The following is a 16,881-nucleotide window of genomic DNA, read 5'->3' on the forward strand; positions in this document are numbered from 1 at the left end:
TACATCTATTTATCCATGCATTTAATTGTTGGTACATACTACTCGCCTAACGTGTCCGTCACGGTCACTTTTGTTCCTAAACTTGTTACATATAATACTAGTACTAGTACAACGTGAAACTGGTGCCGTAACTTGTGAACGCGTCCAGATTAGGTCAATGGCCACACCGCTCGCGCGTTCTTTGTGTTTGCCCATGCGTCTAAACATCGAAGGGGATGAGAGAGAGAGAGCAGACATGGAACCCACCAGTAAGTGGAATAGTACGTGCTCATGAGCTGGTCCCACTAATGTACTAAAGTTAATATAAAAACATGTTGTCCATTAAATGGGTTGTCGTAATATAAAAACATTATATCAACAAAGGGGAGTACAACAAACGTTGCTACTATGTTGCCTGTTGACGTGCGGCTTGAAGGCCCTGGACACATGTTCGATCCTCGTTCTTTTTCATTTTTAATTGATACTAGTAAGGTACATGTGCATTGCACGCATGCGATTTGGCAACCAAATTATGAATAAATACCACACCATAGCATGTAAGCTTTGATTCATATATGCATGATGTAGATGTTCGTTTAATTCTTATAGTTCATCTCATTCAAAATCAATAAGTTTTATAAAAAAAGTTAATCTATTTCAAGATTCATGGAATTGTGCATTGTAGAGCATAAAGTAAAAACAAATAATGGCAATTCATTTAGAAAAAAAAAGAAATTGGGCAATTATGATACATAAGATTCTAGAACAAAGGCGAAGTGCTTGTGTTTTGAGGTTTGTGCATTATGCTTAAGTTCAACCATGCAGTCTTCTAGATTGTACATGTGGCAGAATGTGGTGGAATGTAGAAGATATCCAATGGCCAATGGTTCTCAGATTTGCCATCTCTGCACCGTTGGATTGGCTTCATCCAATGACCATCTTTCAAAGTTATTCGCACACTATATAGGGGTGTAGATATGGGTCCAAATTTGCTCCATGACAGTTGCCCCCCCCCCCCGGTGTTGGGAAACGTAGCATGCAATTTAAAAAAAATCCTACACGCAAGATCTATCTAGGGGATGCATAGCAATGAGAGGGGAGAGTCTGTCTATGTACCCTCGTAGAACGTTAAGCGGAAGTGTTTATCACATGGTTGATGTAGTCATACTCTTCGCGATCCGATCACGATCCAACCGATCTAGTGCCGAACGGGCGGCACCTCCGAGTTTAGCACGCGTGCAGCTCGATGTCGTCTTCTCCTTCTTGATCCAGCAAGCGAGAGAGGATAAGTAGATGGGATCACAACCAACACGATGTCATGGTGGTGATGGTGGTGGTGGAACACCGACAGCGCTTCGCTAAGCGTCGCCGGGACGAGGCGGTGGAACTACGGAGTAACGGGGGAGAGAGGGGCGCCAAGGGCTTGGTGTTTCTCTTGGGGCACCCCCTCCCCTCTATATATAGGTGAAGGGCGTGGTAAGCAGCCCCTCCAAGCCCTAGGGCACAGCTAAGTGGGAGAGGACTTGGACTCCAAGTCCAATCCTATTCCTACTAGGACTCCTTCCTTTTTTGCCTTCCCTAGCCACATGGGCTTTTGAGGAATTGGTGCGCCTCACCCAATAAGGCCAGGGCGTCTCCACACAGCCCATGCTAGCCCTTGGGTCGTGGTGGAACCACTTGTGGACTTCCGGACCCCTCCAGAATCCTCCAGAACCTTCTAGAAGCTTCCTAGTACAATATCGAAAAAACTGCATCTTTTTCCGAAACCCAAAATATGACTTCCCATATATAAATCTTTACCTCTCGAGCATTCCAAGATTCCTTGTGATGTCTGGGATCTCATCCGGGACTCTGAACAACATTTGGTTACCACTCATCAAATATCCCAATACTACTCTAGCGTCAACGAACGTTAAGCGTGCGACCCTGCGGGTTCGGGAATTATGTAGTCATGACCGAGACACCTCTCCAGTCAATAACCAACAGCAGAACCTGGATGCTCATATTGGCTCCTACATATTCTACGAAGATCTTTATCGGTCGAACCGTTATGACAACATACGTTATTCCCTTTGTCTATCGGTATGTTACTTGCCCGAGATTCGATCGTCGGTATCTTCATACATAGTTCAATCTCGTTACCAGCAAGTCTCTTTACTCGTTCCGTAATACATCACCTCATGACTAACTCCTTAGTCATTTGCTTGCAAGCTTATGATGTGTATTACCGAGAGGGCCTAGAGATACCTCTCCGATACTCGGAGTGACAAATCCTAATCTCGATCGATGCCAACCCAACAAACACCTTCGGAGATACCTGTAGAGCATCTTTATAATCACCTAGTTACGTTGTGACGTTTGATAGCACACAAGGCATTCCTCCGGTATCCGGGAGTTGCATAATCTCATAGTCGAAGGAATATGTATTTGACATGAAGAAAGCAATAGCAATAAAACTGAACGATCATTATGCTAAGCTAACACATGGGTCTTGTCCATCACATCATTCTCCTAATGTTGTGATCCCGTTATCAAATGACAACTCATGTGTATGGTTAGGAAACCTTAACCATCTTTGATCAACGAGCTAGTCTAGTAGAGGCTTACTAGGGACACGATGTTTGTTTATGTATGCACACATGTGTTAAGGTTTCTGATCAATACAATGCTAGCATGAATGATAAACCTTCATCATGAATAAGTAAATATAAAATAACAACTTTATTTTTTCCTCTAGGGCATATTTCCTTCAGTCTCCCACTTGCACTAGAGTCAATAATCTAGTTCATATCGCCATGTGGTTAACACCAATAGTTCACATCACCATGTGACCAACACCCAAAGGGTTTACTAGAGTCAATAATCCAGTTCACATCGCTATGTCATTAACACCCAAAGAGTACTAAGGTGTGATCATGTTTTGCTTCTGAGAGAGTTTTAGTCAACCGGTCTGCCACATTCAGAGCCGTATGTATTTTGCAAATTTTCTATGTCTACAATGCTCTGCATGGAGCTACTCTAGCTAATTTCTCCCACTTTCAATATGTATCCAGATTGAGACTCAGAGTCATCCGGATTGGTGTCAAAACTTGCATTGACGTAACCCTTTACGAAAAACTCTTTATCACCTCCATAACCAAGAAACATTTCCTTACTCCTCTTAGGTAACTAGGATAATTTTGACCGATGTCTAGTGATCTGCTCCTAGATCACTATTGTACCCCCTTGCCAAACTCATGGAAAGGTACACAATAGGCCTGATACACAACATGACATACTTTATAGAACCTATGGTTGAGGCATAGGGAATAACTTTCGTTCTCTTTCTATCTTCTGCCGTGGTCGAGCTTTGAGTCTTACTCAACTTCACACCTTGCAACATAGGCAAGAACCCTTTCTTTTACTGATCCATTTTGAACTTCTTCAAAATCTTGTCAAGGTATGTGCTTTGTGAAAGTCCTATTAAGCGTCTCAATCTATCCCTATAGATCTTGATGCTCAATATATAAATAGCTTCACCGAGGTCTTTCATTGAAAAAATTCTTATTCAAGTATCCTTTTATGCTATCCAAAAATTCTATATCATTTCCAATCAATAATATGTCATCCACATATAATATCAGAAATGCTACACAGCTCCCACTCACTTTCTTGTAAATACAGGCATCACCATAAGTCTGTATAAAACCATATGCTTTGATCACCTCATCAAAGTGTATATTCCAACTCAGAGATGCTTGCACTGTCACAGCCTGATTTTTGGCCCTTTCTTTTTCTTTTGATTTTCTAAGATTTTGCATGAGTTTTCTTTTTCCATGGCTATGTGGTCTGGAAACCGAAGAAGATGACCTCTTCTTTCTTTCCAGAGTGGCCTTTCATCCCCAAACCATCCCTAGATCATGTCATTTTCACCCTAGTCCAAATCCCAATATTCTTTTACTGGGAATATTCCTTTTTTATTAAAGGAATAATCGTTTTTGCCCTAGGTTGTGAAGCAACCTATATTTCCATCACTCCTAAAATTCCCAAATAATTCTCATAAATTGTTTGGGTCATATCTTCCTCAAATATGGCAAAATATTTCATTGGCCATGTTTCCCATCATGCTCAATTAATTCATTTCCTATTCTGTCCTAAATGGCACACTATGAAGCAAGTGCCATTTACCTTTGCCCAGTTGACCCCAAACTGTTTGGACACATTTTCATGTCCATATCATTGCCTCATGCGAAAATTCAACTGAATTTGCCTTGTTAATATTCCTGAGCATTTTTTCAAAGTTCCTGTCTTAGGGAATGCATTGTGAAGGAAGTACTAGCTAGGTTAACCCAATTGAGTTGAAATTTTGCATGTTCCTTTACATCATCAAATCAAAGCCCTCCTCAAGATTTGAGCTCATTCAATGCATCCATGTGAGCACAGCTTCAAATCTTTGGTTCTGTTCAAATTTTTAGTTTGTGAAGAAAGTATATTTTACCTTGCTCAATTATGGCTGAAAATTTTCTAGGACCTTCTCCTACCCATATAACTATCTCTACCAAATTTGGGAATATTTCATCTAGCCATTTTCCCTGAGGGATTTTCTCAAGTTTCTGCCCAGAGGGGTGTTGTATGAAGGAAGTACCATTTTGGCTTGGCCAAATGGTATGAAAGTTTTATGGCACACTCGTATGCCCAAATTATCTTGCCATGTTCATTTTTAGCTCAAGTGGTTACTCCTAGTGAGTGCCACTTCATCATTTTGATTCTGGACCAGTTTATGTATTTGCAAAGCAAGTGTATTAAATACTTGTCCAAAGACCACCAAAATGCACAGGACTGTAGTTCTTTCTAACCTAAACTCCCCAGACAACCCGTTTGGACCATAGCATTCTTATGGTGATCACTGCATCTTGATTAAGTTTGATGCAGCAACATTCAGAGCTCAATTCCCATATAACCGCTGCATGTTTCTTCGAGTTACTCACTCAGTCGAAACGTCCCCTAGAAGAACTCTCCCCTAGACAACAATTTCCAGCCATTTGGCTCTTCTTGATGCCAGCTCACGCGGTGACCACGGGGCAGACGTGCCAAACCGACACGCTCTGGAAACCGTGGCGCTGTGCTCTTCCGTTCTCTCCTCGTCTCAACTCAAAGACATGTCTAGTAGCCTCCTCGTGATCGACCGCGTCGCCCTGACCTCACTCCCCCTCCGTTGGCTTCCTCGTTGGCGCTTGTCGCCGCGCGCCCACGGGCGCATAGTGCCGACAGGGCATTAATGGCGCCCCGACCGCTTCCTCCCCGTGCCCATTGGCCCTATCTACCCCCGTGAGCCCTCCTCTATTGCTCCTCGTCGCCGTCCGCCGAGCTCGCTGGCATGCACACGCGTACACGAACATGCGTGAGCCGCGGCCACACGTCCATGGCCACGGCCTCGATGCCGCGCCTATTTAAGGCCTCCCCCGAGCCATTCGACCTCACTAGCCTCCTCACCGATCTCCTCTACGCCTCCCCAACCACTCGCTTGAGCTTCTGGAGCTCTCCTCGACCCCCATGGCTGCAGTGCCTCTCGCCGAAGCCCGGCTAAATTCACGGCGGCCAGGCACTCTCCCCTCCTCCTCTCCCCACCAGTAGATCCACCCAAGCATGCTGAGCCTCCCCACCCATTAGCCTCATCCCCGGAGCGGCCGTAGCCCCGTGCTCAACTCCGGCTGGAATCGCCGTCCGCCTCGGCCAAGACTGCACTCTCTCCGATGCCCCTCGGTGTGCGTGAAGGGTCCAGGCAGGAGTGCCTCATCTTCCCGAGCTTGTCGGTGTGCGGAGCGTCGCCGGGGGAGGACCAGATCGCTAGGACGGCCGACCGCACCGTGCGCCTCTGCTCTGCCTCGCGGACGAGCGCGAGGTTGAAGGCGATGACCGGCCGAGCAGGACCCACTAGCACGCAGGACCCCCTCGTCAGCCGCCCGACGTTGACTCCATCCTGCCCACGTGGATAAGTGGCGGGCCCCACCTGTAAGTCTCTCGTGTTGACCTAGTGGCCCCGCTGACCGTTTTTAGTGAAGGCATTTTTTGGAAATACGCTTTCCTTTGAAGAAAACACGTTCTGTTTCTCCTTCGGCTTAAATTACGTTTTCACTTTCTGAAGACGTAATCTGAGAAATGTGCTTTCTGATTTTCCAGCCATGGGCCTGCTTGTAGAGTTATTTTTACAGATTGGTCCCTAAACTTTTCGGGCTATAACTTTTTGCTCGAGACTCCGATTGAGGTGAATCCAACGCCCACATCTTCGTATCTTCGAGCCCAAACTTTTGGTATCATTTTTACTATGGTTTGACATAATGGAAATGACAATTTTGCCCTTGCCCGTAAACAACCCCTCCGAGAGAGAACTGTTTCCGGCGAATCTTTCCGCGATCGTTCCACACTCCTCCCCGGTGCATTCTTCATCCCCAGGCAAGCCACAACACCCACTTGCATGATGGCCATGCAGTAGTCATGGTTTCAACTTGAATATTTAATAAATGTCTGCTTGTTTTAATTCGGTTATCGTTGTTTTGGTGATGCTTATGGATTTGTGTTCACTTTCATGCTATGTTTTTATGCACATGGTTATCATGTATTCTTGCTAGTAATATTCTGGTATGACATGATTGGTAGTAGTACATGTTGGTGTTGGTCATGTTCTTCGGTGCATGACTATTGTCTGCTACCGAGTATAGTGAATATGCATGTTCCTTTGCATCTAGCTGGTTACATGATTACTTGGTAGTTTTATCGTTATATTCTGGCATAGTATTTATTTCCTATGCTAGTGGTTATGCTATGCTTATCTGTAGTGTTATACTTGTGTTATTCATACTCGTCCGTATGCCATGCTCAGTTGGATATGATTTATTGTTGTTCATATGCTTGATGATTATGTTGTACATCCATGCTCATGTTGATATCATGCATGACAATTGCATCATGTTATTTTATCATGACCCAACATATTGCATTCAAGTTTAACCAGATTAAATTGTACTTGAACTACTGCTGGCTGAGTCATGGTGCCACCATATCGAGCTGACTAGTGCAACCACATTTGCCTTTATGGGGAGGTCCTAACTGGGTCTATTGTCATGCCTTTCGCCGGTGCCTCCCACGAGGGAAGGTTATGTGCGGGCGCTACCTTGACCGGGTAGGACGGCATAAGCCTTGTGTGCCCGAGTTGTTTTGCGCGCTTTTGCCCCTATTTGGGACTGTTTATGTTTTGCCACGACGGTGGTCGTTGATGCCTTTGGTAGGCATAGGGCCACCCATGACTTAGCCCAAATGGGAGTTGGTCGAAGTGGCCGGGAGACTGTCATGGCCGTAGGACGGTTTTGTCGTAACACTGTTGGTCCACCCGAATGGGAGTGCGAGGCCATGGGCTCTGTGGTGTGGGTACAGTGCGCTACCTCTGCAGAGTGTCTATTAAATCTATCGATAGCCGCGCCCGTGGATAAGGACCCAGTTCGTAGTTGGTCACACTATGGGTCAACAGTAATAATAATAATAATAATAATAATAATGTGCTTAATAACAACCCTGGTTCGATGATGAGAAAGAGATTGGTTGTGATCGAGTGAGGATCACCGTGGTATCGAGGATACCGAGTTGTTTGATATTTGTGGTACTATTCGAGAGTCAAGGGTAAAGATCAAGCTCGTTGTGGTCATGTAATGATTACTACGGTATTATTAATACCAAGCTTGATTGGATCCTGAGATGATCGTGTGATGTCCGTGATGGTTACGAGGTAACCCGAACATAGTAAGTTGGTGCATGATAACGTCATCATGTTGCATCGATAGTGTCATCTTGTTTATATGTTCATGCCATGCTCGTATTGTTCTAGTTGTATCATGTTATTCATGCCATGTTGTTCCGATAGTATCATGTTAATCCTTGTTAACCTGTAATTGCCATGATGTTGTCTGTCTTGATTGCTTTGGTTGCTGTGAGCTTGCAAGTACATTCAATGTACTGACCTGGCGTGTCATGCCAGTTTGCAAGTCATGCCGGATTTGATTGCTTGTTTGCCGTGGAGTCCTCGTTTGCGAGCTAGGATAAGCGTTCCAGCCAGAATCCCTGCAGAGTGGAGTTCATCACCGTCGTTGCTGTTCCGCTGCCAGTAGTTATTCCGCTACTTCGTGTTGTTCTGCTGCTTGCATGGAGCAACCGTGGTAGGCGTAGTGACATCGTGCCGATGTAATCCCTTTGTACCCATATATTTTGTAATAAAGAGCTGATTTGTTCTATGCTAAGAAGTGTTGTATTCCAGAAGACATCTCCTCGATCTCTTGGCTGGAATACGGGGCATTCCGGTTTCTCTGAGCCGGGGTGCCACAACACTTGGTATCAAAGCAGGTCTGGTTGTAGGACGCCCTAGCCCGCGCGAATGTTAGAATGCGGTATTATAGAGCCCAGTTGGTTTGTTGCACTTGATTGTTGCATTTGTTTGTCGCATAGCATGCATATAGACTTATTATCTTTTCACTAACGGTTGAAATGGTGAGTGTAGGTGGCATCGGCTTCGATCCACTACTTGCATCCTCCTTCTTAGCATACCTGCTCCTTAGTGTTCGGCACCACCTCTGTCCCAGCAGAGTGATGCCCTGGTACTGAGTGTTCCAGACACCATTTGCAGGAGTTATGCTCAGATATCGCGTCTATATCTTTCTGCCATCCACCCATATTGTTTCGGTGATAGAATTGTCTCTATCCTGAATCGTGCTATCCATCTCGTCCCTTTGGCAACCATTACTGATCTTTGTTATCAGAAAAGGGCAATGCCAGCAAGCCTTGATTTTCCTCTGCTATCCTACCCTGTCATTCCATTCTTTGGACGTGTACGATTCCCTTTCGTACACTTGATGATGATGTGGTCGTGACCTTTGTGTCTCGCTACATGATCACCCAGTCCGTCCTCGCCTCCTTATCCATCAAGTTGCAACCGGAGTTCAGCCAGTGCTTGGTTTAGCCTTGGTTATACCAATTCCTTCCACGCATGGATTTCATTTTCGTGCACACCGCCACAGCATATTAGACCGTAATACCATAGTTTTCGTGAGATTCTTGTGCTTAGGTGTGCATGCATATTATTGTTGTGAGTAGCAGTAATATGTGATGTTGCTTGATTATATTATTATTTGTAGGCTTTCTGTGCTTTTGTTCTCGTTGTTTCTTTTGCTTCTTTCTTTGGGCCTTCGGCGTTGCCATATCTTCCCCTTATTAAAGTTGCTTGCCAACCAACACCGGATCCGAAGAATCAGCAAGGAAGTCAGATATACACCTCAGTGTGATAAAGGACTATGAAGATTGACGACAACACTGAGCTCTGTACAAGTACCTGTGAACCTGGAATATGATCCTGATGAGCCCTTGTCTACTTTTCTTCTGTGACGGCACCACAGCTGTGTTGTGAGCTGTTTTTGGCCGTCCGGGGTGGATGCCGGCTTTATTTATCTCTATTCAACCACTGCCACGAGTTCTGAGTTGCTTTCCGGCCGTCTCGTACAGCTGTTGAGTTTGCTGAAAGTTTGCTTTTCAGCCGTCTTAGGGAACTGCCACATTCTTCTTATCAACATGGTCTCATGCTCTGAGCTGCTTTTCGGCTGTCTTGAGCCATGGTTGAGGTACTTCAGTAATGTCCCAGATCTGAGTTGTAAAGACCGTTCTCGTGGCTACTGATTTATTTGCCGGTTTCTTGCAAGGGTTCGGATGATCATTTCCCTATGGTCAGAACTTGAGAAGTGATGAGCCTGCCATTTAAACGATGTTACCAAGACAAGAGATGAGGATAAAAGTATGCCTGTCGGAATATTGCACCCGACAGAACCTATGGTCACACGAAGAAGCAATATGACCCTGCTCTTTTAGCAAAGGATCCGGACCAAGAAAGCAGTAATGAAGGAGCAAGACCGATGATGCATGTACGAAAAGTGTTGTATGTACCCCATGGTGTAGATACCCTGGACAGTCTGAGTCAGCATCGATCACCATGAATATTCACCTAAGGGGTCTGCTCAATTTTGGTAAGGACACCATATCCAGCCAACCCGCTCAGTCAACAATATGTGCTCAGATTTGTCAGTATCGAATATCTGGATCTGTGAAGTCAGACCAAAGGTCAATTCAACAGTTTGATTCCAGTGACTATGGTAAAGCATCACACATCCTACTATCCCCATGGATATACCGACAGAATGAATGATCAGTATGAGGAATAACAGTCTCGAAGCATGTGCCCTCATTTATGTGAATCACTAAAGGATAGCCTGTCTAGAACAAAAAAATTCCGCCAGAGCCACCGTCAGTCAAGGATGAGGATATTATCATATAAGTTCATACCCCTTATGCTCGCCACGTCAGGCGACAATCAAATATTTGGTATGAATCTGAGACTCAAGACAGTGGAGCCAGTCAGGATGATTCAGAAATTCCTGCAATAAGTCGGAATCTGTCAGTAAAATAGTTATGCCTCAACTCACTGTTTGGAACGCAAAGTACCTGCATTTAGTAGAGGAACCCAATGCAAGGAGTAAGAGCTTCGGTGTTCATCAGGAAAAATCTAATCACCAATTCATGGAAGTTTGTCAGTACAGCCACAGCAATCGAAAATCAGTCTCGGATTTGTGAGACGGGCATATATTCCAGTCATGGTAACAAATCCCACTCAGCTAAGTCAGCAGATATAGAAAAGAATTGGAGCCAGTATAAGCATGAAAATGTGAGGTAAGATCTGTCAGGATATGGATACACTGAAGCAAACCACCACAAAGGCAGTCAGGTAAGTGAGATGAAGAATTTAATGGGAACAATCAATAAAGGAATAAGGAAACCCGAGTTTGGAACGGTCTCCTTAAGTCAGTATATGCATACTTGTTCCCTGAGCAACCAAATCTCAAGGACGAGATTTCTTTAAGGGGGGAAGAGTTGTCACAGCCTGATTTTTGGCCCTTTCTATTTCTTTTGATTTTCTAAGATTTTTGCTTGAGTTTTCTTTTTTCCGAGGCTATGTGGTGTCGAAACTGAAGAAGATGACCTCTTCTTTATTTCCAGAGTGGCTTGTCATCCCCAAACCATCCCTAGATCATATTATTTTCACCCTAGTCCAAATCCCAATATTATTTTATTGGGAATATTCCTTTTTTTATTAAAGGAATAATCCTTTTTGCCCTAGGTTGTGAAGCAACCTATGTTTCCATCACTCCTAAAATTCCCAAATAATTCTCATAAATTGTTTGGGTCATATCTTCCTCAAATATGGCAAAATATTTCATTGGCCATGTTTCCCATCATGCTCAATTAATTCATTTCCTATTCTGTCCTAAATGGCACACTATGAAGCAAGTGCCATTTACCTTTGCCCAATTGACCCCCAAACTTTTTGGACACCTTTTCATGTCCAAATCATTGTCTCATGCCAAAATTCAACTCAATTTGCATTGTGAATATTCCTGAGCCATTTTTCAAATTTCATGTCTGAGGGAATGCATTGTGAAGGAAGTACTAGCTAGGCTAACCCAATTGAGTTGAAGTTTTGCATGGTCCTTTACATCATCAAATCAAAGCCCTCCTCAAGATTTGAGCTCATTCAATGCATCCATGTGAGCACAGCTTCAAATCTTTGGTTATGTTCAAATTTTCAGTTTGTGAAGCAAGTTTATTTTACCTTGCTCAATTATGGTTACATTTTTCCAGGACCTTCTCCTACCCATATAACCTATCTCTACCAAATTTGGGAATATTTCATCTTGCCATTTTCCCTCAGGAAGTTTCTTAAGTTTCTGTCCAGAGGGGTGTTGTATGAAGGAAGTACCATTTTGGCTTGGCCAAATGGTATGAAAGTTTTATGGCACACTCATATGCCCAAGTTATCTTGCCATGTTCATTTTCAGCTCAAGTGGTTACTCCTAGTGAGTGACACTTCATCATTTTGATTCTGGACCAGTTTATGCATTTGCAAAGCAAGTGTATTAAATACTTGTCCAAATCCCACCAAAATGCATAGGAATGTAGATCTTCCTAACCTAAACTCCCCAGACAACCCATTTGGACCATAGCATTCTTACGGTGATCACTGCATCATAATTAAGGTTGATGCAGCAACATTCAGAGCTCAATTCCCATATAACCGCTGCACGTTTCTTTGAGTTAGTCACTCAGTCGAAACCTCCCTTGGAAGAACTCTCCCCTAGACAACAATTTCCGGCCATTTGGCTCTTGTTGATGCCAGCTCACGCAGTGACTGAGGGAGTCCTGGATTAAGGGGTCCACGGGCGTCCGGACTATGGTACGTGGGCCGGACTGATGGGCTGTGAAGATACAAGACCAAAGACTCTCTCCCGTGTCCGAATGGGACTCTGCTTGGCGTGGAAGGCAAGCTTGGTGCCCTGATATGAAGATTCCTTTCTCTGTAACCGACTTTGTACAACCCTAGTCCCCTCCGGTGTCTATATAAACCGGAGGGTTTAGTCCGTAGGACGAGAATAAGTCATACATGCTAGACTTTTAGGGTTTTCGCCATTACGATCTCGAGGTAGATCAACTCTTGTAATACCCATATTCATCAAGATCAATCAAGCAGGAAGTAGGGTATTACCTCCATAGAGAGGGCCCGAACCTGGGTAAACATCGTGTCCCCCGTCTCCTGTTACCATCAACCTTAGACGCACAGTTCGGGACCCCCTACCCGAGATCCGCCGGTTTTGACACCGACATTGGTGCTTTCATTGAGAGTTCCGCTGCGTCGTCTTCAAAAGGTTCGATGGCCCCGTCAATCGTCTACAACAATGCTGTCCAGGGGGAAGTCTTCCTCCCTGGACAGATCTTCGTATTCGGCGGCTTCGCACTGCGGGCCAACTCGCTTGGCCATCTAGAGAAGATCGACAGCTACGCCCCTGGCCATCAGATCAGATTTGGAAGCTTGAACTACGTCGCTGATATCCACAGAGACTTGATCTTTGATGGATTCGCGCCCACGGCGGCCGCTCCCTGCCACCGCGATGAGCATGACCTAAATCTGTCATCGGACCATACCCAGGAGATAGCACCTGTAAGTGCTCCGGCCCTAGATCCAGAGCAGACTGCGCCCTCCGAGGACGGGAAGCTCAACCCCGCCACGGAAGCCGCAGACTCAGCGGCGTTGGAGCCGCACACAGACCCAACCTCGAGTGGGATCTGTGTCACCAGATCCTCGAATTCGTCTCCGGCCATAGGTTCCGAACCATGTGCATCCGCGGCCATAGAGCCTGATCGGACGCCGACTGTCGAATTCAGCGCCACGGACATCTTCCGGCACTCACCTTTAGGTGATGTGCTAAACTCATTAAAAATCCTCTCATTAGCAGGGGATTCACAGCCGAGTTATATCCGGTTTGAGCTGGCGGCTGATGACGGGGAATTTCGCTTCCCACCCACCTCCCACTTCATAGCCATTGTCGAAGACTTAGCCGACATGCTTGATTACTGCTCCGAAGACATCGATGGCATGGACAACGATGCCGAAGAGGAGCAGGGCCAAAACCCTCCGTTTACCGGGCGCCGGACGGCCACTTCTTCGTATTACGAGTACATGGTGGATTCACCTAAAGAGAACAATGGCGATAACGAGAAGGATCTAGTCGAGGATAAACCTCCTGAGACACAACCAAAATGCTGACAGCAGCGGCGCAGCTCTAAATCACGCCGTGGAAAAGATAGCGATACTGGCACAGGAGAAGATAACACTCCAGATGGTGCCGAAGATAGAGAAGACCCCGACGAGCAAACTGCCGAACAGGACGATCGGGAAGATGGGCAAGTTGGCCCTGATGAACAGGCCATAAACAAAGACTCGGAGGACAGCAATTATCTACCACTCTTCGAGGATGAGGTGAGCCTCGGTGACGAAGACTTCATCGTACCTGAAGAACCTCTCGAGCAGGAGCGCTTTAAGCGCTGGCTAATCGCCACTGCAAGGAGCCTAAAAAGAGGCAACAGCAGCTACAAGCTGATGAAGATCTGCTCAATGGCAGGTGGACTAATGTCCTGGCAGCCGAGGAATACAGCCTCGAGTGCCCAACCAAAAGTTACCCGAAGCAAAAATTGCTACCTCAGTTCAATGACGAGGCGCTGGAGCCCATACCATCATCTCGCAATGCGGCTAACCAACCACCACATGGCCGGGACAAAGCGGCAACTCAAGCCGAACACCAGACAGCACTGCCTCACCGCAAAGGTAGAGATAACATAGCTCGGGGACATACATATGACTTGCGGCAGAACTTGGACAGTAGAGCAGGGCAGAACAAATCGATTTATGGCTCACGGGGGCGCGCCCCGACACGCGACAACGGCTACCTAGCCGGACGCGACATTCATAATCACACCCGGTCCAAGAACCGCAGACGGACTCCATTCGAGCTACGTCGCGACGTGGCCCGATATAGAGGCGCCGCACACCCCCTTTGCTTCACTGACAAGGTAATGGAGCACGAATTCCCACAGGGGTTTAAACCCATGAATATCGAATCATATTATGGAATAACAGATCCCGTGGTATGGATTGAAGATTTTCTTCTATCCACATGGCCCGCGGTGATGATCTCCACACCATCAAATACCTCCCACTAAAACTAAAGGGACTAGCGCGGCACTAGCTAAACAGCCTTCCGGAGAACTCCGTTGGCAGCTGGGAGGACCTGGAAGACGCCTTTCGCGACAACTTCCAAGGTACATATGTCCGGCCACCAGATGCCGATGACTTAAGTCACATCATCCAGCAGCCCGGAGAGTCAGCCAGGAAGCTCTGGACTAGGTTCTTAATTAAAAAGAACCAAATTGTCGATTGTCCGGACGCCGAAGCCCTCGTGGAGTTCAAACACAGTGTCCGGGATGAGTGGCTCGCCCGCCACCTCGGTCAAGAAAAACCAAAATCCATGGCAGCCCTTACCGTTCTAATGACCCGCTTTTGCGTGGGAGAAGACAGCTGGCTCGCTCCTAGAAGCAACAACGCCAGCGATCCGGGCACTTCCGAAGTTTGAGACAGCAACGGCAAGCCACGAAGCAATAAACACAAGCGTCACAATAATAATGAAAGAACGCAAGACACGGCGGTCAACGCCGGATTCAGCGGCTCCAAGCCCGGTCAACGGAAAAGGCCATTCAAGGCAAATAGAGACGGACCATCCAATCTAGACAAGATACTGGATCGGCCCTGCCAGATTCATGGCACCCCCGATAAACCATCTACTCACACCAATAGAAGCTGCTGGGTCTTCAAACAAGCCGGCAAGCTTAACGCCGAACACAAGGGGAAGGGGCCGCCCAGTGACAGCGATGACGAAGAGACTCGCCAGCCGAATACCGGGGTTCGGAAGCAATATCCCCCCAAAGTAAAAACCGTAAGCATGGTATACGTGGCGCACACCCCTACAGGGGAGAGCAGGCGCGCACTACCGGACGCATACGCCATAGAGACGGTCCCCCCAAAATTTAGCAGTATCCGTCCTGAAGGTTCGACAGCTCTGATCATCGACCAAATTATCGATGAGTTCCATCTCACGAAAGTCCTTATGGACGGCGGCAGTAGCCTTAATCTACTCTACCAAGACACTGTCCGCAAAATGGGCATCGATCCCTCAAGAATCAAGCCCACCACAACTACCCTCAAGGGAGCAGTACCCGGCATAGAAGCTCACTGCATGGAATCCATCACATTGGAAGTCGTTTTCGGTTCACCGAACAACTTCCGAAGCGAAAGCTTGACCTTCGATATTGTCCCGTTCCACAGTAGCTACCATGCACTTCTAGGGCATACCGCTTTTGCTCGTTTTAATGCGGTCCCACTCTACGCCCGCGCAAAACTTAAGATGCTCGGTCCACGCGGCGTCGTAACAATAAATGGAAATACGGAACACTCCCTCCATACAGAGGATCATACTACGGCTATTACACCCGAAGGACAAAGCGGCCTCATGAAGCCGCATATCTCATCGGCCGTTAAGCCGCCGGTCTCTATTCAATGGAACCGATCAATTTCAGAGCTGGATTAGCAGTTCGGCCTCCGTCGTTCGCCTCATATACCCGCGAAGTTTGTACCGCGTATACATAATTATGTATTTAAAATACCCTGGTCATCGGCGGAGGCACAATACGGATAGGCCTACAAGCACTCCCATAGCCTCCTTTCCTTTTCTAACTATTTTTTATATTTTATCACAGGGGGCTCAAAGACTGGTCACCTCACGGACTCTTTCGGAGTTCGGCTTCACACACTTACCCAAAGGCTATTCCTGTTAAGGAGTCCTGTCACCGAGGCAAGGCGGCGCAGACGTGCGACAGGAGGACCAATTAATTTTGTGTAGACCGCACTCTCTATTTTGAGCCCGTAAAGTGCCTTCTCCCTCAGCCTTCGACCACCGGCATGTCAAATAGCCTGGGTTGTGGCGTTATTATCTATAAGATGGCAATTGACATATCAATCAGGTTCCACTGAACATAATCCGCATTCAGTATTCGCTTTTTCTAAAGAATTGAATTTTGCTTCTTCGGTTGTTTCACACACGCACCTCGGCACAAATTGCCAGGGGCTCGATATGGGAACAAATGAATTGCCAACAAGTCCGAACAGCTTTATAGCGCACTTCGGTGTCACGAGTTTGTCCTTATATGCACCAGCTCCGAATCATGTCTTTGGTCAATAGTTGGGTTGCCCGGCTCCTGTGCTTGCTACCTTACGTTCCGCTCTATCGACTAGGGTAGTAAAGGGAGAACTACTGCGATTGTGTCCCGGTTTATCCAGATGAGCACCTCAGTAGAGAAAGCCGAAAACTGACTGTCATGATGCGGCGAGAGTTGGTCAACCATTTGATGACTCATCGAAATGTTCGTGATTCCTTCCTTATTACATGAAGG

This window comes from Triticum aestivum, chromosome 4D (assembly GCF_018294505.1).
Source record: "Triticum aestivum cultivar Chinese Spring chromosome 4D, IWGSC CS RefSeq v2.1, whole genome shotgun sequence".
Lineage (NCBI taxonomy): Eukaryota > Viridiplantae > Streptophyta > Magnoliopsida > Poales > Poaceae > Triticum > Triticum aestivum.